The sequence below is a fragment of the Taudactylus pleione genome, unplaced genomic scaffold (assembly GCF_031769625.1).
Source record: "Taudactylus pleione unplaced genomic scaffold, aTauple2 ptg000095l, whole genome shotgun sequence".
Lineage (NCBI taxonomy): Eukaryota > Metazoa > Chordata > Amphibia > Anura > Myobatrachidae > Taudactylus > Taudactylus pleione.
The window spans coordinates 2,459,492-2,481,479 of record NW_028284497.1 but is presented as its reverse complement, the minus strand read 5'-3'; the positions used below and the strand labels follow the sequence as shown (position 1 = coordinate 2,481,479).

The following is a 21,988-nucleotide window of genomic DNA, read 5'->3' as shown; positions in this document are numbered from 1 at the left end:
ATGGGATTCAGTACCATCAAGAGTAAAACCCTGAGGAACCCGTCAGCGCATGCCTTTACCTGGTGCATGCTATAATTGTGGCCAACAGGGACACATTAGTCGATATTGTAAAGTCCCTGTGCGAGGGCGAGGCCCTGTATTTCAGGATGATCCCCCTTCACAAGAGACAGAGTGGGATCCTCGCATAGAGTTCCGTAGTAACCCTTGCAGATTTAAACCCTCACAGCCCAAAAGGAGAGGTTTTTTTAACCCACATGCTGCCCCTTTCCAGCAAAGGCCTTTTCCCCCTTATTGAAGGGAGGGCCATGCCTGTGTTCAAAATGTTTTTTCTGTAGATCCAGTAACAGAATCATTTGTAGATCTTACCATACAGGGGGAGGATTACAAATTCTTGATTGACACAGGTTGTGCCAAATCGCTAATTAATGATTTACATGCTTTACCATTGTCAGCTAACACCATCTCCGCAGTGGGGGTGACTGGACAGTCACATAATTACCCTGTTCTCCTGTAACAACAACGATAGGGCCTCTAACATGTGACCATGCTTTTATTCTAGCTGAACAAGCACCAGTTAATTTATTGGGACGTGATTTGCTCATGAAAATGAACTGTGTGATTTATTGTACCCCGGATGGTATTTTCCTTGACATGCCTTATGAGGATCATCAGGCTCAAGGTGCCCTGGATACCTTGCACTTGCCTAACCATTTAATGTTTGTAAGTACTTTGCAGTTTCCTGAAGTGGTTACCCGAATGTTGTCGCAGGTTCCTAAGCACCTTTGGACCACTGATCTACAGGAGGTTGGGCTCATGCATCAGGTAAATCCAGTACATATTGAACTGAAACCAAATGTGAGACTTCCACGGATTCCACAGTATCCCCTTAAACCAGAGGCAGAGATTGGTATCTTTCCAATCATACAAAGGTTTTTACAACAAGGTATAATTATTCGCACACATAGTCCGTGCAATACTCCGTTGCTTCCTGTATCTAAACAAAATGGCCGCAGTTACCGAATATGTCAGGATTTGCGAGCCATTAATAAAATAGTGCAATCACAATTCCCGGTGGTGCCAAACCCTGCCACTATTTTAGTGCAAATTCCACCGCAGGCCACCCATTTCACTGTTGTAGATTTATGCTCAGCATTCTTCTCTATCCCGGTACATTCAGATAGCCAATACCTGTTTGCATTTACTTACAGAGGAGTCCAATATACGTGGACTTGATTAAGTCAGGGGTTCATTCATAGCCCTAGTATCTTCTCTCAGGCATTACACGATTGTTTGGCAGGGTTTTTGCCACCAGGTAATTCAGTGCTGATTCAGTATGTTGATGACCTGTTGCTGTGTTCAAACTCTTTGCAGGAGTCTCTTACTGATACTTTTTTGTTGCTGCTATATCTTTCTGAGACAGGACATAGGGTTTCAAAGGATAAACTACAGCCCTGCCAGTCCAAGGTAATTTATTTGGGTCATTGCCTTACAAAGGGGAAGCGTCATCTTACACCAGAAAGGGTTGCGTTTATTCTCAAGCACCCACTTCCTTGTAACCAAAAGCAGGTGCGTGCATTTTTAGGTCTTTGTGGATATTGTAGACAGTGGATCGCAGGATTTACGGCACTGGCCCTTCCACTTCAGTCCCTGGTTTCACAAAATCTCCCTGACAGAGTACAACATACTGACGAAACCATTGCAGCATTTGAGGCTCTTAAACAAGCATTATCAGAGGCACCAGCATTAGGTATTCCAGATTATACTAAGCCTTTCTGTCTCTTTTGTAATGAACAACAATCCGCTGCTTTGGGAGTTTTGACACAAAAACATGGGGGATCATATAGACCCATTGGGTATTATAGTTGTACACTTGACAGGGTGGCTTCCGCTTTACCCACATGTTTGAGAGCTGTAGCGGCTGCTGCAGCCTTAGTGGAGAAAGTGCAGGATATTGTATTGCAGCATCCCCTTACACTGTTTGTTCCTCATGCTGTTGCTTCTCTCATGAACTCCTCGCAGACACGACATGTCTCGAGTACACGATTCACTCACTGGGAGCTCATGCTCCTAGCTCCACCGAACCTGACCATTGTCAGGTGTGGAATGTTGAATCCTGCTACTCTGCTGCCTTATGTGACTCAAGAGTCCCAGAGGATGGAGTCCGGAGAGTATCAGGATTTGAATCATGATTGTGAGAAATATTTGCAGCAAAATTTCTCCATCAGACCAGACATCTCTGACACACCACTGAGTGGAGCGGACCTTACACTCTACACGGATGGTAGTTGTCACAGGCAAAATGAAACAGGATTACTCTGTACGGGATATGCGGTAGTATCTGATACAGAAATCCTGGAGGCTGGTCCATTGGGCCCACCTCACTCAGCTCAGGTTGCGGAACTGGTGGCTCTTACCAGAGCCTCTCACCTGGCTGAGGGCCGGACGGTTAACATTTTTACAGACTCCAGATATGCTTATGGCGTCGTGGATGATTTTGGTATGATATGGGCTATGCGGGGATACTTGACTGCTTTGGGTGCCCGAATATCTCATGCCGGACAAGTAAAAGAGCTTATTGAGGCTATACAACTCCCTGCCCAGGTAGCAGTTGTTAAGTGTCAAGCTTACACCTCACAAAATGACCCTGTGTCATTGGGTAACAAGAGGGCGGATGAAACCGCCAGAATGGCAGCTGTCGTGAATCACACCACTGTAAAAATTAATATTTTTCAGACTATAGATCAGCAAAAGCTAATAGAAGCGCAGAAGGTATGCATTGCAAAGGAACGTGCCATGTGGAGGATGAAGGGATGTGTGCAAGAGGGTGATGGTCTGTGGAGAGATGGTAAGGGTAGACCGGTGGCTCCTAGATCCCTCCTTCCAGCGCTGGCGGAAGCTGCCCATGGGATGACCCATGTAGGAAGAGAGGGAATGTGTAAAATTATTGGGAGCTACTGGTGTGCACCTGGGTTTTCATCTTACGCAGAGGGTAAGTCTCGCTCATGTCTCATCTGCCTGAGGGCGAATCCTGGGAAATCGATTCCCACAGAACCATCCCACATTCCTCCCTCCACTGGTCCGTTTCAAAGATTACAGATTGATTTTATTCAAATGCCTAAAGTAAGAAATTTTCAGTATGTCTTAACAATAACCGATATGTTTTCAGGTTGGGTAGAAGCATTTCCCGCTGTCTCATGTATTGCGTAATTCACAGCAAAGAAATTGGTACAAGAATTTGTGTCTAGATATGGTATACCATTTGTTATTGAAAGTGATAGAGGTACACATTTTACAGGGAAGGTATTTCAAGCAATGTGTCAATATATGGGTATAAAAAGTAGCTTGCATACGCCATATCGACCTCAGGCGTCAGGGCGAATTGAACGAGTTAACATGACTATTAAAAATAAATTAGCTAAGATGGGTATGGAGACTGCCATGAATTGGCTGGAGGCTTTGCCCCTGATTTTGTATAGCATCCGCACCACTCCGAAACGGCCACTTAACTTGTCACCTTATGAGATACTTTTTGGAAAACTGCCTAACATGATTGTAAGTCCAGCAGTAGACTTGTCATTGTCACATGATTTAACTACGGACTATGTTATACAATTCTCACAGCATCTGAAGACGTTGCAAGAAAAGCAAGGAAAGCTTATGAAAGGACTCCCAGAGGGACCTTGTCATGATGTCCAGCCTGGAGACTATGTAATGGTGAGAAATTTCTTGTGTTCTGGTTGTCTCGTAGATCGGTGGCAAGGCCCATTCCAGGTTCTGCTAACCACCTCGACGTCCCTAAAAGTGGCTGAAAAAGACAATTGGATTCATGCGGCACACTGCAAGAAGGTTTCCGACCCAGCGGTGAGGCCAGTTACAGCAAAAGGAGACGCAGATAAAGACATTGACTGTGGTTTGAATTTAATAAAGCTATTTGCGATGGGCCTGAATAAAGTCATAGTTCAAACAACCAAGATAAGGTTCACGGAATCGGGAAATATCCTTTGTGATGTTTCTGCGGGTTGTGAACAAAGAAAAAGAAAGATGGCTATTGGTGATCTAGTCTCTGTGTATTCATTGATTGGGACAATTATTTTTGTTGCATTTTTGAATTTTTTATTTTTGCATAAGGGCTGGCAAGCATTGGTGACCGATGAGGACGGTGTGGAGAGTTATCCTTGGGGTACTGCTGGGGTTATGATGGTAGACTCTACTCCTGTTTTAAAATCCATGATTGTAGGGGACATCATAAAAGACACACACACTTCTTTTACTACTGATACTCCCAGGTATAGGTATGGATCAGAGGATGGTCCAAAGACAGAGGTAAAAATTCTTAAAATGGTTGAAAAGAAAATACAGGTAATTAAAAATCTAAATACTGCAACCTGGTATCTGGCAAAAGATCGGAGATGAAGAGCCGTAGTAGAAGGGAAAAAATGTGTGTTGTCTCCAATTCCAAGGTGTATATGTGAATATTGTGGTCTAAATCCAGAAACAAGGTGTGTACAATGGTGTAAAGATAGTACCTTTATACAAACTGACACTTCTTCACTGGACACCTATCATGAGTTGATTGGGAAAACAATAAGGTTAACTGATTGTTGGGTATGCAGTCATCTACCATACCATTCAGGGAATGTTGGGTTAATGGCTATTCCATTACACTCAAATTAAATAACATTTCACTCGTTATGTGGAACCCACACACTTGAACCTTATAATGTGAATGGCTCCATGGGTTTAAAATTAACAAAGCATCAGAGGTATAACCAAGGTAATATTACATGCATTAACAAAACGGTATGGGAAGAGGGAGCCGAAGGGACCTATTTGGGAACCAGCGTGTGTAACACAGTCTTGCAGGAAGGTCCTTTTAAAACCAAACATGACTGGGGAAAGGCTCTTTTAGAAATGATTAAATACACAAAACCTAACAATAAAGAATGTGTAAATGAATTGGTGAAATTTGTAATGGCAGAAGGAGTGTTGGGGTACAATAAAACATGCAATCATCGTATGGTGGAGTGTGCACAGGAGAAAAAAGGTACAGATGAAAAGAGTGCCCGTTGCAATGTTCCTTATGATACTTTTTCAAACATATTGTCTAATAGACCATGGACATTGCCACAGGGGTTATATTACGTGTGTGGACAGAGGGCTTATAAATGGTTACCGGTAAACTCTTTTGGAATATGTTTTATAGGGACATTGCTACCTGACACAGTGGTAATTAAACATAAGGATCTAAAAGAAACATATATGCAACATTCACTCCCGGAAAAGGGAAAAAGGGTAAAAAGGGAAATAAAAATAGTACATGAGAGGTACAGACATCTTTTTTCATTGTCACAAGGGTACAAGGTTGGTTTGGGATTTGGTAATATAATAACATTTGGTACATGGGGAATAACTGCAAATCAAAGAATGATACAGGAACTAGGAGATCTAATAAATAATATCACAGACATATATGATGGTACTTTTAGATTTGTGGGAAGGGAACTTCAGGCCATAAAGACAGAATTAATGCAACATAGAATGGTGTTGGATTATCTTACAGCGGCAACTTCAGGATATTGTGTGACATTACAGACGGTGTATGGGTTACAGTGTTGTACTACATTACAAATTCTTCCAATGCAGAAGAAGTAATAAAAGATAGGTTAAATGAAATTACTCAGGTAAAAAATGAATTTGCAGAACGAAATAAACGTGAAGGTGTGATTCCCGACAGTTGGTTCACCTGGTTGAACCCCAGCACGTGGTTTGCATGGGTGGGAAATTGGTTATGTGACATTATGCACGCAATGGGAAGATTAACATTTTTTGTCACGATAATGTTGTTGATTTTCTATATATTGGTGAAATGCTTCAAGAAGATGTTCCAATGCATTAAGAAGAAATCAGACGATGCAACCTATGAGAGATATGAACTTTCTTCAGAGATATGAACTTTTTTCGGAGTTATGACCCCTCAAATTTCATGAGGATGGAACTGATAACGCCAGAATATGTGACCGTACATATTCCTTCAGCAATTCACAAATATATGCATGCTTATGTCTTTCATTATTATTTTCATTGCAAAGGTATATAGAAATGATTCAGTATATATATTAGTTGTAAGTTGCAGAGGACCGTCACGTATCGAATGGCCGCAGGCCTAGAGATGAGGTTTACCCTCTCTCAAAAGTAGGCAGGTGTGTGTCTGAAGCAACAAAGCAATAGTTATTATTGGTTAATATTGTTTGATCTAAAAGGTATAAGTGTTATTACGGAAATAGGTATAAATTAGAACTGTGGAAAACTATTTCTTTACTAGCCAAGACAGAATCATGGGTTAGTTTAATACTAACAGACTAGGAGACAGTATGTCTCAGATCTGTCTAAGCAAGAAGGGAGCTAATCAGAACAGCCTTGGCCTATAAGCGAACACCAATATTTTGAGAACATAGAAAGGAGATTATAGGTTTTGTTATGATTAAAACATATTATCAGTGAAATGTTTAGTGCGCATGAATATTGAATTAATTAATTAATATTCGCCATTTTAGAATATGTTAGTAGCAGAGAGAAAAATATATAAAAGATTGATCAAAAAGGGGAGGGGTCGGTCAGTCGGGCTGAGCAGGAGAGATCGTAGGTCGTGAGAGTCTCGGGGCGCTGGGCTGTAAGTATAAACAGGGCTGACTGTCACCTTGTGCATCTCTGCTAGGCATTGCACATAGTCATTTTGTCACTGTTGCTGAACTTGTTGTTTTTTATGTTGTAAGTCTGCTTTGACAATAATACCATAATACATGTATAATTAATTTGCTTTTTAAGTAAAACATTGTCATTTATTTTAAAGTTGGTATTGGTGTGAATTATTCCATTTCTTTTAATAATAAGTAAGGTTTAAAAAACAATATCCAAAACACCTCGCGGTTATCAGCACAAAGGAGAGACGATTCACCGTATAAATGGCAAACAGTCTCCAAGAAAAAGGCTTGGAGACCTATTGATGAGAGAAAAAAAGTTTTTTCCCCAAAGTTAAATGGACGGTATGGTAATATTAATTCTCCAAATAATTTTTTAGAGAGAGGTCAAAGGACATTTTTCCCGACATACATCAATTGTCCAAAAAACGATGTAATGGAGGGGAACAAAAAAAGGTTCAGAGACGAAGAGGGAAAAGATGGGGAAATAATGCCTCAAAGAAGACGGATAATTAATTAGTTGATCCCTTGGTTTTAAAGAAAAAAGGTATTTTCAATTTGTCAAAAACTCCTATATCTGCTAATACATGTAATCTTTTACAAAAGGGGCTTAGTTTTGCAGCAACTACTGTTATAAATAAATTTCAAACATATATAGATTTAAATTTATTTGTACTTAAAATGACACTAAAGAGGCACTTTTTGCGTCATGATAATAAATTTTTAGCTGCTATAAAAAATTGGGAAACCAATAATGGGGATATATTGCATCTGGTTTAAAGAAACAGAGCACTTTCTATCCAGTGGAATCACGGGGTTTATGTTTAGATTTGTTTGCTAAAATGGTCAAAAAAGATCTTGATAAAACGACGGATACAGTAATGGTTAAAAATAACAACTAAACTAAAGGAGAAAAACAGGCTTTGAAAGCATTAATAGATAATAAAGATGTTGTAATAAAGTAGGCGGATAAGGGGGGAGGCACGTTCATCATGGACCGAGACAAATATATATTGGAAATGAATCGATTACTCTCAGATGCTAACTCTTATATGAAATTGTCCCAGGATCCTACTAAAAAATATCTAATGGATCTTAAAATCATCCTTGATAAAGGACTAAAGGACCAAGTGTTATCTATTGATGAATATAAATATTTATATAATGAAACCCCTAGAATAGCAACAATATATCACGTGCCAAAAATCCACAAAAATGAAGTTTCTCCACCTGGCCGTCCAATTGTTTCAGGGCTAAACTCTCTGACTTCTAGGATAAGTGAATATGTGGACGTGTACTTGAAGAAATATGTACCAATGTTGGATTCTTATATAAAAGATTCTACCCATGTATTGCAAGTTTTAAAAGAATTCAGTTGGAAAAATACCTTCAATTGGGGTACGATTGATGTTCAATCGTTGTATACATCGATTCCCCATGAGAAGGGATTAGAATGTATTAAAATTGTGCTTGAAAATGATCCAAATATGTCCTTGAAAAAAACTGAGTTTATTGTAAATGCTACTCGCTTTGTTATGGAGCATAATTACTTTGTTTTTCTTGGTGATTTCTATAAACAGACATGTGGAGTAGCGATGGGGACAATTTGTGCCCCTAGTGTGGCCAATATATTTTTGGGAGAGTGGGAGAAGAAATATATTTACACTAATAATCTGTTTTTCAATAATATAGTATTATTTAAATGCTACATAGACGACCTGTTACTAGTGTGGGATGGCTCTGAGAGTGACTTTTGTAATTTTGTGCAAGATCTGAATAAGAATGATTTTAATCTGGGGTTTACATCTCAGCTTGCAACAGACAAGATTTCATTTCTAGATTTGGCGTTGCGTATTAATAATTGTCAGGATGACAGTAAAGAAATAGTTACTACCACACATTTTAAAACTGTGGATAGTAATAATTATTTAGATTTTCAGAGTTGTCACTTTAATCGCTGGAAAATAAATCTTCCGTTTTCTCAATTAGTTCGCCTGAGGCGTAATTGTTCTAGTATTTCTAGTTTTGAAGAACATTCACATATTTATAGTACTAGATTTATAGAGAAAGGATATCCAGCTAGTCTAGTTGATGCTGCCATCTCTAGAGCTAGAAACCTTGATAGAACTGATTTAATCAATTATAAAAACAAGGAAGATTCTGCTAATAGGAAATCACAATTCAGCTGCCCTTTGTAACCCAGTTTAGTTTTCATAGTGATGCCATTAGAGGTATTTTGTACAAACATTGGAATATAATTAGGATGGATCCGGTGTTATCCAATGTAGTCCCTGAGAGACCAGAGCTCGTTTTTAGGAGAGCAAAGACGGTTAAAAACTATATCTCCACTAGCTTTTTACCAAGGGTTAATGATATAAAATTATCATCTCCATCAGTTTTTAATAAGACAGAAGGCTTTTTTACATGTAATACCTGTAAGGTTTGCCAATATGGGTTGAGGGGCCAAAAGTCGTTTACAGGGAACGTGGACAAAAAAGCATATAAAATAAAAGGCATTATTAATTGTAACACAACACACGTCATCTATATGTTAATATGTGGTTGTGGGAAGAAATATATTGGGAAGACAAAACATGCTTTGAAAATTAGGATCCTGGAACACACCAGAAATATTAAGAATTCGATTGATAATCATAGCGTTCCCAGACACTTTAAATCGTATCAGAGTAGTAAGTTAAACAACTTCAGGTTTATTGGACTTGAACATGTAACATTAGATTCAAGAGGGGGTGATTTATTAAATCTATTGTCCAAACGTGAAACATATTGGATTATTACATTGAATACCCTGTTTCCTAAAGGATTAAATGAGGGATTCGAAATTACTCCCTTTTTATTTAAATAATTTATTTTTATTTATTATTGTTGTTTCTCATTCCTCTATTACTTGAAGTTAGATAATTAAATGTTTATTGCCGAAATGCAATTTTATAATATGATTGAAAGATTTATGCATTTGTATGTATTTTTTATGTTGTATTTAAATTGCAATGTGTATAGGTTTTCTACCTGTTTTTAACATATTTTAATATATTTGTTATACATGTATACGATTGCATTTTGTTATACTAATGGATGTATATCACTGTATTATGTTGTACTAATGGAATTTGTGTAGATGAGCATATTGTTCGTCGCTGTCTTAATTATTGGCAGGTGTATGGCCATCCATTGAGCTATTGAGCTTAATGATTGATCTGCTACATTGTGTTTTTAAGGGGATTACTGGTGACGCTGGGCCAGCCCTCTGATGAAGTCCGTGTGACGAAATGCGTAGGGGCGTGGCCTAGTGTGACTCATTCTGTGGTTGATGTTACCGGAGCAGGTTGCTGTTACCGACCGGTCTTTTATGTTTGGAGCTTGTTACACTCGCGGTGGTCTGACAGCCACCTACCACTATGTGGCGCCCCCTTTGTTCATTTTTTAGATACATTTAACCCGGTGTTTGGATACGGGGATTTCGGAAAGGGGAAGACGCCGGCCTAATTCCTAAGGCATTGCTCACAGACCGGCATTGACTTGGTTAAAAAACTACCGGGACTGCTGCTATAGTTTTCAAAGAATCTGCGCACCATCTGATTTATATATATATATATATATATATATATATAAAACACACATACTATCCCCTCTTATTTTAATATATTTCGCCTTTTCATTTTCTTAGGACCTGGACCTACCTTTTAATGAATTAAATGAATAAAAGTTATATTTTATTGTGATAACAGAGAAGTAAATTATATATTGAATTTATTATAACCCTATATGTGCACCAGACAAAGAATCTTTTCTTTTCTCTTGTTTTTCTCAATTTCAATTTAAGATTGTCAGGTGGCACCTTCATGCAAATCATATTATATTCTTAATAACATCTATGAAGTTTTAGGGTGTCAGAATACAAAAATCTAAATTCTCTGTAGTAGTGAGATACATTTTTTTTTCTTGGTGCGAGATCACACCCTCTGTTTGTCTGCTGTGTGTTTGTGCCGCTGTTCTGTTGTTTAGTTTACCCTTCAGTCAATATGGGTGCAAACAATATTGTGAGCTGTGAGGTGGTCACAATTGACTGGAAATTATTGTAAATTGAGGTTAATAATACTGTACGTACAAAAACAGGCCCAAATTACATGATTTTAGCTGTTTTTATCAAATTAAAAAAAAAACAGAACCAAAACACTACGATGAATAGAACCAAAACAAGTGTCTGCACACATCTGTAGAAATTAAACTACCTTGAAAACTCCCCCACTTCAAATTCACCCTCTCCTCCTACAGTTCTGCACTTTACCAATCTAAATTGTTGTACTTTAAGTTGTCCCCCATCTTGAGTCAAATAAAAAAAAGAAGTCCCTTTATTTAATCTGGTACATTTTCTAGTTTCAAAAAATGCTAGAGATTAAAAATTAGAAAAAAAAATGCATTATCATCTTCAAAACAAGAAAACAATCGATCAATTTGATTAAATGGAAAGGAAATGATTCAGAAGTAAGTTCGTGGGAGCCACTGGCCAATGTTTATTCTCCACATCTTATCTATTAATATATATATTAGCCAAGCTCCCATGTTAATCAGTGGTCCTGCACCACCAGGTAATTGACAATTTATAATTTGAGGTCTGGAACCTGATACCTAGAAGTGGGGGATGGGCCCACAGGCAATGGGGCCCATCGGGGATTTCCCCTGTATCCCTGTGGGCCAGGCCAACCTTATATATATATATATATATATATATATACAATATCTTGGAAGCGGCCCTCCACATAAATAGAAGCAAAGTATTTTGAAAAAATAGTTATGCTCTGGTGCCTTCCATGCCAAACAGTCAATCCATGTGGCAGTATACAGATTTCCAATCAGCGGCACTCAGGAAATAATTAGAGACACATAAGGTTTGTGTAATCAACGTTTCAATGCTTCACAGGTGCATTTTCATCAGGGTGCAAGTATTACAAACATGTAAAATAACTTACCGAAATACTTGTGAGACCATCCATGTCTCTGCCATCTCCACCGGTGCAAAAGAATGATGTCACATGGGTGCGCTGTGCGGGGACATGGAGAGATCAGAACACATGTACATCAACAGCCTATAGGATGGAGAGCCATGCGTTACTATGGTAGTAAATGTCAACAGACACAATAAAAAGTAAACCAAATGAATGACAACAATGATAATGATACGTGGAAATATGGGAAAGGGGGAAAAAAGGAATATCTAAAATAGAAAAATATGAATACAATGTGAAGAAAATGAATTACAAAAACAGGACAATCCTAAGTTTTCATTGAGGCCCCGTGGGGACAAAGTATCCAGACAAAAAATCCCCCGGGATTCCGCTTTGAGCAGCATTAACGAAAGGTCACCACCTCGTACAGGAATAGGTACAGTATATGTTCAATGATTCAATATCTCAATGTAGCTAAACTGTGTTTTGCCTTGCAGAAATGACGGGCGACCGGTTGGTCACTGGATCCTGAAGAAAGAGTCAATTTAATGGAGGACCGATGCTCGGCCATATGTTCTTTGAATGCTCTTTCGGTTTTGCTGACATAATGATGATCACAAGGGTAAATAATGAGATAAACCACGTATGTATATATATATATATATATATATATATATATATAAAAAATATCAAACAAACTCGGCAGTGTAGGGACTGGCTAGATGGGAATGACCATGAAGCGGTGGCCAGCTTAACAAATTATGCAATATTTTGGAACCAACATTCCCTATGTTCAAAGGAGTTGCAGTTTGAAAAGCATGTGAGTGCCGAGTTTGTATGATATTTTTTATGTAGATGGTGTGGTCACATACCAAGGGCACCCCAGATGGTCGAGTGCCGTGGATTGAGCCTGTCGTTTATTTAAATTTTGTGGTCACACTTGCTAGGGCACCCTGTTTTTCAAATGTAAGACAAACTTTTTTTCTTTTTCCAGGTGCTCATTAACTGATAGCCCTGGGTGCGGTCCTGTCTCTTTAAGGCAGGACCCAGTTTCATGTTTAAAATATATGCAAGCTTGAGGCCAAGATGGCAGATCAAGTTCATTTGTCTGAGAATCAGTGTAGGGACTGGCTAGATGGGAATGACCGTGAAGCGGTGGCCAGCTTAATAAATTATTGCAATATTTTGGAATCAACATTCCCTATGTTCAAAGGAGTTGCAGTTTGAAAAGCATGTGAGTGCCGAGTTTGTATGATATTTTTTATGTAGATGGTGTGGTCACATACCAAGGGCACCCCAGATGGTCGAGTGCCGTGGATTGAGCCTGTCGTGTATATATATATATATATATATATATATATATATAGCCATGGCCAAAAGTTTTGAGAATGACACAAGTATTGGTTTTCACAAAGTTTGCAGTGCTTTTAGACCTTTTTGTCAGATCATACTATGATATACTGAAGTAAAATTACAAGCATTTCATAAGTGTCAAAGGCTTTTATTGACAATTACATTAAGTTTAGGAAAAGAGTCAATATTTCCAGTGTTGACCCTTCTTTTCAAGACCTCACCCTGGCATGCTGTCAATCAACTTCTGGGCCACATACTGACTGAAGGCTGCCCATTCTTGCCTAATCAATGCTTAGAGTTTGCCAGAATTTGTGGCTTTTTGTTTGTCCACCCACCTCTTGAGGATTGACCACAAGTTCTCAATGGGATTAAGGTCTGGGGAGTTTCCTAGCAATGGACCCAAAATTTTGATGTTTTGTTCCCCGAGCCACTCAGTTATCATGTCATGTTATGGCAAGGTGCTCCAGCATGCTGGAAAAGGCATTGTTCATCACCAAACTGTGCTTGGATGTTTGGGAGAAGTTGATCTTGGAGGACGTTTTGGTACCATTCATTATGCATGGCTCAAAATTGTGAGTGAGCCCACTCCAACATCATATGCAAACAAGTTTTTATAGCTTCCTTTTTGCACACCCTGATGCTTCTGTGTCAGTTCACACTGCATGGACACTGACGAGTAACATGATGTTATATTTTTTTGCACTTTTGCTCTTCTGCACTTTATGTGAACTGATTTTTTGTGACATTTTATTGCTCGAGTTTATGAAAAATAAAGCTATATAAAACTTGTCTTGCATATGATGGTGTGCTGGTCCTCCAGTTTTTCTAGTTTTTCTCGGCTATACATATATTTAGGACCAAGCACCCAAATTATCCCAGAAAAGTTTGAGTGATAATATATATATATATATATATATATATATATATATATATATATATGGATTTTCTGGCACTCACTGCATACTGCGGAGATCTGACCCCATTGTACCTCCATCATGTAGATGATGGTAACCACTATCTTCTACACAGAGTCACACAATCGGCGGCACTCAGGGATTTAAAAGACACAACAGACAACCAGGTAGCAAAAGCCAACGTTTCATTGCTGGCACATTTTCATCAGGGCAATACAGTATATATAAATAAGACAAGAGCACAAGTGATAATATATATATATATATATATTATCAATAAGACAAAAGCACATAGGACTTTACTCAGTGAAGACCAACGTCACAGCCCAGTATAGTTGGTTCTCGAACTGAAAGCAACAGAGTGTTTAGCTGGTATGAAAACTCTGCCTGGAAATGTGGGTAAGGATGTGCTGTTGTCGAGGAAACTGGAGTTTAAACAACACTGGAAGAGAGCCATACTGGAGAGTATACTTCTGGAGCGAGAACACCTTCGTAGAACACAATTGATACTCAGGCACTGGAGGACTGCACTGAGAAAGTTCTTATAGTGGCTGGCTGATGAGTGATTCCCTCCATGAGTCATCGTGCTGGAGGTTAGTGGTAACACATGAGGTGTTATGTCATTTCTAGCCCAATTCTAATTGGGAATGACAGAAATCAGTGCTGATTGTTGGAGGAAGGCTAGTGGTGTCCATGACTGCTGGTACTGACATATAGAGATCACAATGGTTGTTATCTTACCTTTACTGTCTGTTTGATTACATTACAGAATATCATTGTTTGTGGTGCAGACACTTTGTGGTGGTTTATAATAAACAATAGTAGTAGTAATAATAATAAATTGTGCTTCAAAGCATTTTCAATTTTATCAACATGCATAATTCTAATAGTGCAGCACCTCTGAGAAGGAGTACTAATTTATCTGCCTGAACTACAGTAACTTATTATATCTCAGTATTGTGCAAGTTACATTGTGTTTCAACATTGTCAATGTGTATGCTAAAATCTTTTTATTTATAGTCATCAATACATTTTAAATATTCAATTATATACCTGTTGTACAAATTTATAGGATCTACTTGTAGCACTGCAATCTCAAACATTTTTTATCTGCAGAGTTTTTACAAAAAATACCCTAAAAGACCACTATATTGTACATGTATATTATGTACACAACTGTATAGGTTGCATTAAATATGTCTTAAAAAATTGTTTTCCCCAGTTTATAATCTCTTTCTTCTCTTAATTTACTTTGGTATTATGAGCATTCAACCAAGATATAATGACTATCAATGAATAATAAGGAATATTTACAAGGAAGAATTACTTTATTATTGTTATCTTTTGTACATGGGGGTTAACATAAAAACATTGCAGAATAACAAAATAACAGAAAATATGCACACCATAGTGTAAGTACAAAATATCACTATAACAATGCAGACTAGGTAATAAAAATAACAGGGTCAAGGGTAAAGCAATTTGCTGTTAATAAAAGGAGTAAGCAGTGGGGAGACACCGGGGAGGGGCAATGAGTCAATTAAGCAGCTGAGGATCCTGTACTCAATGTATGAGCCAGCAAACTATATCAGAGTTACTGAAGGGGGAAAAGGAGACAAAGGGGCAAAGCACTGGTGATATTGATAGTGCAAGGGGAGAACAAGAATGAAGAGGGCCCTGGATTGCTTACATACTGAGGGTTCTCTTTATCTGAGGAACCAACTTCCAACCTGATTAAAGGAGTAGGAAAATGATTAGAACCTCCAGACTAAGGTCTACCATCCAACCCAAAAATAACAATGTTGTTCTAGATTGCTAATATACTGTAGGTAGGTATGCTAATGTGTAATCTACAGAAAAATCCATGAGGTTGTCTGCAGAACCACTATCTACCTATAGCAACTATTGTATAGCACAATTGTCAATAGTGCAGTTTATTTGAACAGTACGTAGTTTGGTATATAAAGAAATAGTTTGTTATCAAGGTGAGCTGCCATGTACAAACCTAGGTCCAATCATTTCTTGACTTTCATGGATTTGTCTGCATAGGGGGCAGTATCTAAAGAGCTTTAGCTAACTGTGCATATAAAGCAGCAAATATTTGCCTCTTTGCACATGTACAATGTCCTCGCTCATTTCTTTTTGTTTCTTTTGTGGGGGTAAAGACAGTTATACAATATTCTGAGTTGCGTGGACTGTATGCCAAGTGGATACCTATCTTTATTGTATCTCTTGCACCTAGCATGCCCCAGGTTTAAATGCTGACAATAGTGATGACAGCTGCTCTAGCAGATGGAGGCCTGGAAGCAGTGAATTCACAGACACATACCTGCATTAGACTCCTGTTCATGGCAGAGTTGTGTGCAACTCAGTATCAGGCCCAAAGTGTCCATTTTCTCCACAGTACAAGCAGGGGCCAAGGACATCTCTCCTCTGTATCTCTACAACTTTCAAGCAGAAAGCCACAATTTCCATTGTATCCATTTGAGACATAGTATATTATAAATGTGAATCTCATTCCTGTCTCCCATCTTTAATGTATTTGTCAATATTTATGAACACTTGCATCAATTATTCAATGGAATCAGGGGCTGGATACTGAAATAAGAAATGTTTGAATACTCTGAAAGACCAAGACTGAACTGACTCCTAAGGGCTGTATTATTCTACTCACACTCAGATGCCTATGGCCTGAATTAGGTACAGTAATGCTCCAAAGTCCTATTATCTCACTCTTAGGTACAGATACTGAACTCATCTACAGTACCTTACAGAATTTTCATAAAGTAAGCTAAAGTGTTAAAAAAAAATCCAGAGGGTTGTGGCTGGAATTTGAAATAAAACTTACAGATCTGACATTATAAAAATCCATTTTATGCTTGGTAAACCTACAGTATTAGGGATATTAAATGTGGGATCTAGGTCCCCAAAGGCAGAAATATGAGGATAGTTAGCTCCTTTTTTAATTTCAATTTTTTTTTTCCGCGGCGTGGGGTTTTCAGAGCTGAAAACCCCGCGACCACTTTTTTTTAATTGGATACCATGGGTATCGGGAGCGTGCATACCCGCGCTAATCCAAAATTGGGTGCGAGGGGCGCAAGGTTTTTTCCTCGCTAAACCTCACGCCCAATTGAATATGCCCCTTAGTGTGTATTTTACCCTCAGCAACCTGCATTTACTATTGCATGTAAAAAAAGCATTCATATGTCCCCGTACAGAAGTACATCTCTTTGCAATTACGGCAACATGCTCTTACTGCACTCACCCTACGATACCTACCAGTCACAAGCATGTGGAAGCACAAATGAGTAGATTTTCCTCCCCAGGCAAACTGGCGCACATCCAACTCAGGCCCTAAGTGCACAGTTAGGAGCAATATGACATATTGAGGAATATCTGTGAAACCTTTTCCATTGTGTAGAAATGAAAGCACTCATTTGCTAAAAACACCAAGAATATTGTTTCTGCATAGTTACCTGCAGAATGGTTAACATACTGTAAATGTTCTCCATAGGTGCACAGTAAGGTTTTTAATTTCCATAAATTACAGTGTAGTTTTATGCATTATGCTATTTTGCTCATATAATATAAACATTATACTCTAATAGTGGGTTCACAAGATTAAATACAAAATACCAAGATAATGCCTTGACATCAAGTGCATTTTATGTACTTCATGTATTCTGATATAAGGGTCTATGTACTAAGCCTTAAGGAGAGATAAAGTGGATGGAGATAACGTACCAACCAATAAGCTACTTACTGTAATTTTTCAAACAGTCTGTAAAGTGACAGTTATGAGCTGATTGGTTGGTACTTTATCTCTCTTCAAGGCTTAGTACATGACCCCATGGTCTGACATTGTTGAGTTAACAAATCCTATTGTACAGTGGATTTTCATATAATTACTTATTTAATAATGTCAGACAATAATAAAAGAGTTTTGGTCATGGAAAGAGTATAAGTAAAACAATAATAATACCATACTGTACTTAAAATACAGAAACTTCATGACTCAAAAAAACGTTTTACATCACCTATCTTTTTCTGTAGTGCCTTATGAATATCCTGATTTCTTAAGGTATATATATAATTGGGTTTATTAATGGAGTCACCACAATGTACACAAATGATAATCCTTTATTGATGTGAGTAGATTGTGACCCAGTTGGCAACACATAGATATTTATATATGTTGCATAGTAAATCGTAACTACAAACAGATGAGAGCTGCAGGTAGAAAATGCTTTCTGTCTTCCTATGGATGATTGTATTCTAAGGATTGTATATAGAATGTACATGTAAGATAGAATAACCACAATACAAGGTAATAGTGGTAAAAGTGTACTGACAAGACCTCCCATCAGTTGTATTATAGTTGTGTCTGAATATGACATCACCATTAGGGGTCCAAAGTCACAATAAAAGTGATTAATGATGTTAGCACCACAAAACTCTAATTTACCTAATAATATTGATATAATGTTGACAGATGTAAAAGATATTAGCCACAACCCAATAACCAGATGGGAACAAAGCCAGTTGTCTATAAGTGCAGATTACCTTAATGACTTAGTAATGGCCAAATATCTGTCATAGAACAAAAGTGCAAAAAGCAAGCTCTCAAATACTCCCAGTGTTCCAAATATATTTAACTGGGTAATACAGCCCAGGACACAGGCAAACGCAGGGGGGGTTTCCATCTGCCTGGAAACCCCCCTCCCCAGCACACATCATGACCACAATAGAAATAGTAATATAATAGAATGTTACTAGTGCTGCATGTTCTTCTCAGTATCACAAATGAAATGATTAGCGCCACCTCTGGATCTTTCAAAATGTGTCAGCCAGCAATAAATTACCTGTGCACCAACTAGGAGATGTGGAAAACATGCACTGTTAGGGGTGCACTGCTATAGACCATCAATAGGGTTAATTATTATTACTGTATAATAATAAACTATCCAGTACATAAGGAGACCAATATGTACATATATGTCCAGGGCAGTGCTAAGTTCTTCTGCTGCTACCCAAGACTCCCGGACTTGCTCCAATGCTCTGGAATGATGCCCACATCTGAAAAAAAAAACATTCTGCTCAGACAGGATGGACCTTCTGCCGCATCTAATGGCTTACTGTGATCGCTGGTCCTGTATATGCTGGAATTATGCAACACAATATACTTTGTATGATGCATATTAAAGCTGTATAAGTGCTAATTATACCCTCTTCATGGACTAGCCACACTCGCTCTGAAATCAAGCATTTGGAAACCCCCCTCTAGAAATCCTGCGTTTGCCACTGCAGAAAGAAATAGTTCCACTCTCAGTTAAAATATCACGCAGCATCTTAGTAACAAAATTTGTAGCATACAGTATTTCACAGGAAGACAAAATGCTTATTAAAAAGTACATGGGTAGTTGAAGGTGAACACTGGTGATTACCAGCACAATAATCATGGAGTTCTCTATGCAGGTCAAAACATAAGCCATCAGTAAGAAACAAAACAATGGCATCTTAAATATATGTAGATCCTGGAATCCAATAATCAGTAGTTCAATAACAACTGTACAGTTTTCTTTCTGCATTGTCTGCAAAAAAAAGATAAAGGGAGTAAGAGAAAGTCAAAAATTCTGTCAACCTAGTCCACAGGTTCTAAACTCGGTCCTTAGGACCCCAAACGGTGCATGTTTTCCATGTCTCCACACTAAATCAAGTTAAATAATTAGCTCCACCTGTGGACCTTTTAAAATGTGTCAGTGAGTAATGATTACACCTGTGCACCTGCCGGATGACCTGCAAAACATGACCTGTGTGGGGTCCTGAGGACCGAGTTTGAGAACCACTGACCTAGTCAATAAAATGGAACCCTATTTAAGTTATCTGCCTAGAAGCATTAGATAACTGTTCATTGTAATTTAAGGTTGAGTTTTTCAGAAGCAACAAAAATCTTATGCGTTAGATTTATTTGACAATATGCATTTATAGTAAAGTTTTCCTATCACTGCTTTTCACAGCAGTAATAAATCTTCTACTGCTGCAATATATTATTATTATTATTATTATTATTATTATTATTATTATTATTTTTATATCTAGGGCCACTAATAAAACTTTGCCAGGGCAACTGAGTGAACCAGTTTGATTTTTTTCTGCATGCACATTCAAACTGGAGACCCGACTTGGGTATCCAGTTCCACTATTGTGGAAAATAAATTAATAAAAAATAAATGTAGTAACAAATAATGAAAATAAATATCTAAAAAAATATTTTACCTTTGGAAAAAAAGATTTATCTATATAATAAATTATTAATAAAAGGGCATAGGTACTAATTACCCGGGCTTGTTGGAGGGGTCCAACGAGGATCGGGAGCAGCCCCCTATCCCCATAACGCTTCTTATCTGTCAGCGGCAGCAGCATCTCTCCCCAGCCCAGCACGTGCTGCAGTGCACTGGACTGTGGAGTTGTCCATGGAGGCTGCTGCAGTCTCTCTTTGCCTGCTGTCCAGATGGGGGAGCAATTGCACTGATCACTTTCCCCCCTGGATCTGCCCCTGCACTGTGGATGCATATTTTTTTTTAAATTGTAGGTGACATGGACATGCCTCCATTATTTGGCCTCCAAAAATGGCCATTTTCTGAGCATTACTACTATAGACCAAAAAGGTACTTACTTTGGCATGAGGATTTCTGGATCTAGGCTGCTTACTCATAAATATTCCAGAAATGATAAACACAACTAATAGCAATAGTCCTATCAATCCTATCAGTGAATATGTATATAGATAGTTAGATAGATAGATAGATAGATAGATAGATAGATAGATAGATAGATAGATAGATAGATAGATATGTATAAACTGCATATAGGGCGGTACTCCACAAAAGTATAAAACAATGTCCCCGGTGCCCTCCTACGGACAATCCACCGATAGTCCTGTATACACACTGGTATCTGGTGGCACTCAGGTCAATAAAACATCAACACTGCACAGGTGTAGTAACCGATGTTTCGGAGTTTATTATTGCTCCATCATCAAGGTCAAAAGGATACAAAAGATTTACTTACTTGAACTTCTATACCCGCAACCCACCATGTGCAGCCCACTTTAGCCAGTCTCCCGAGGCGGGCGCGCCAATCACCGTGAGACTGGCTAACGTGGACTACACATGGTGGGTTGCGGGTATAGAAGTAAATCAATGTTTTGTATTCTTTTGACCTTGATGATGGAGCAATAAAGAGCTCCGAAATGTCGGTGACTATACCTGTGCAGTGTTGATGTTTTATTGACCTGAGTGCCACCAGTTACCAGTGTGTGTGTATATATATATATATATATATATATACATACATACAATGAAACAAAGCCAGCTCTCCACAAATAAGTATTAATACTCACCCAGGTGCCCTCTGTAGTATTGGGAAATACTGAAGACATGTGCATGTAGGGACAGCGGCACTCACAGGACTCCTACTGTAAAGAATAACACCACATCAGGGTTGATCCATTCAACGTTTCAGTTGTTTGACTTTTATCAAGAACACATGTGGAAAAACAAAGAGACATACCTTTATAGAACCATACTGTTAGTGTGGTGTGCGGGAGTCCGTCCCTCACGTCACGACGTCCGGTATATGACGCTCCTGGATGAGTGCATTACCCGAACCAGACACAGGGGGGTAGTCGGGAGTGTGTAGGAAGTAACCTAAGGTGTTAGATACAACATAGATACAGGGCATGATTAGCGTGTAAGAGTATCAAATAGCCAATTAGGCAGAGCAGTGTTGTAAATAAGGGTAATACAAGGGAAGCCGGTATACAATGGTGTCAAAAAGTGATATGTGTAAAATAATGAACCGAGTGAAAGAGGAAGGCATATGGGACAATATATAATACAATACAATATTAAATACATATATACAGAAAATACAGAGACATAAAAAAGAAATAATAAAAATATAAAAATCAATTAAGTGATAATGTGTATCTTAATTGATGAAACATTTTTTTGAAAATAAAAAAATGGATTAAAGGGAAGAATAATAATCTTAT

General features: G+C 38.2%; 1 pseudogene; it reads left to right on the top strand.

Moving 5' to 3' along the window:
* The first annotated feature begins 4,734 nt into the window (after nt 1-4,734).
* Nucleotides 4,735-21,988, top strand: part of LOC148526469 (syncytin-2-like) — a 53,427-nt pseudogene continuing 36,173 nt past the window's right edge.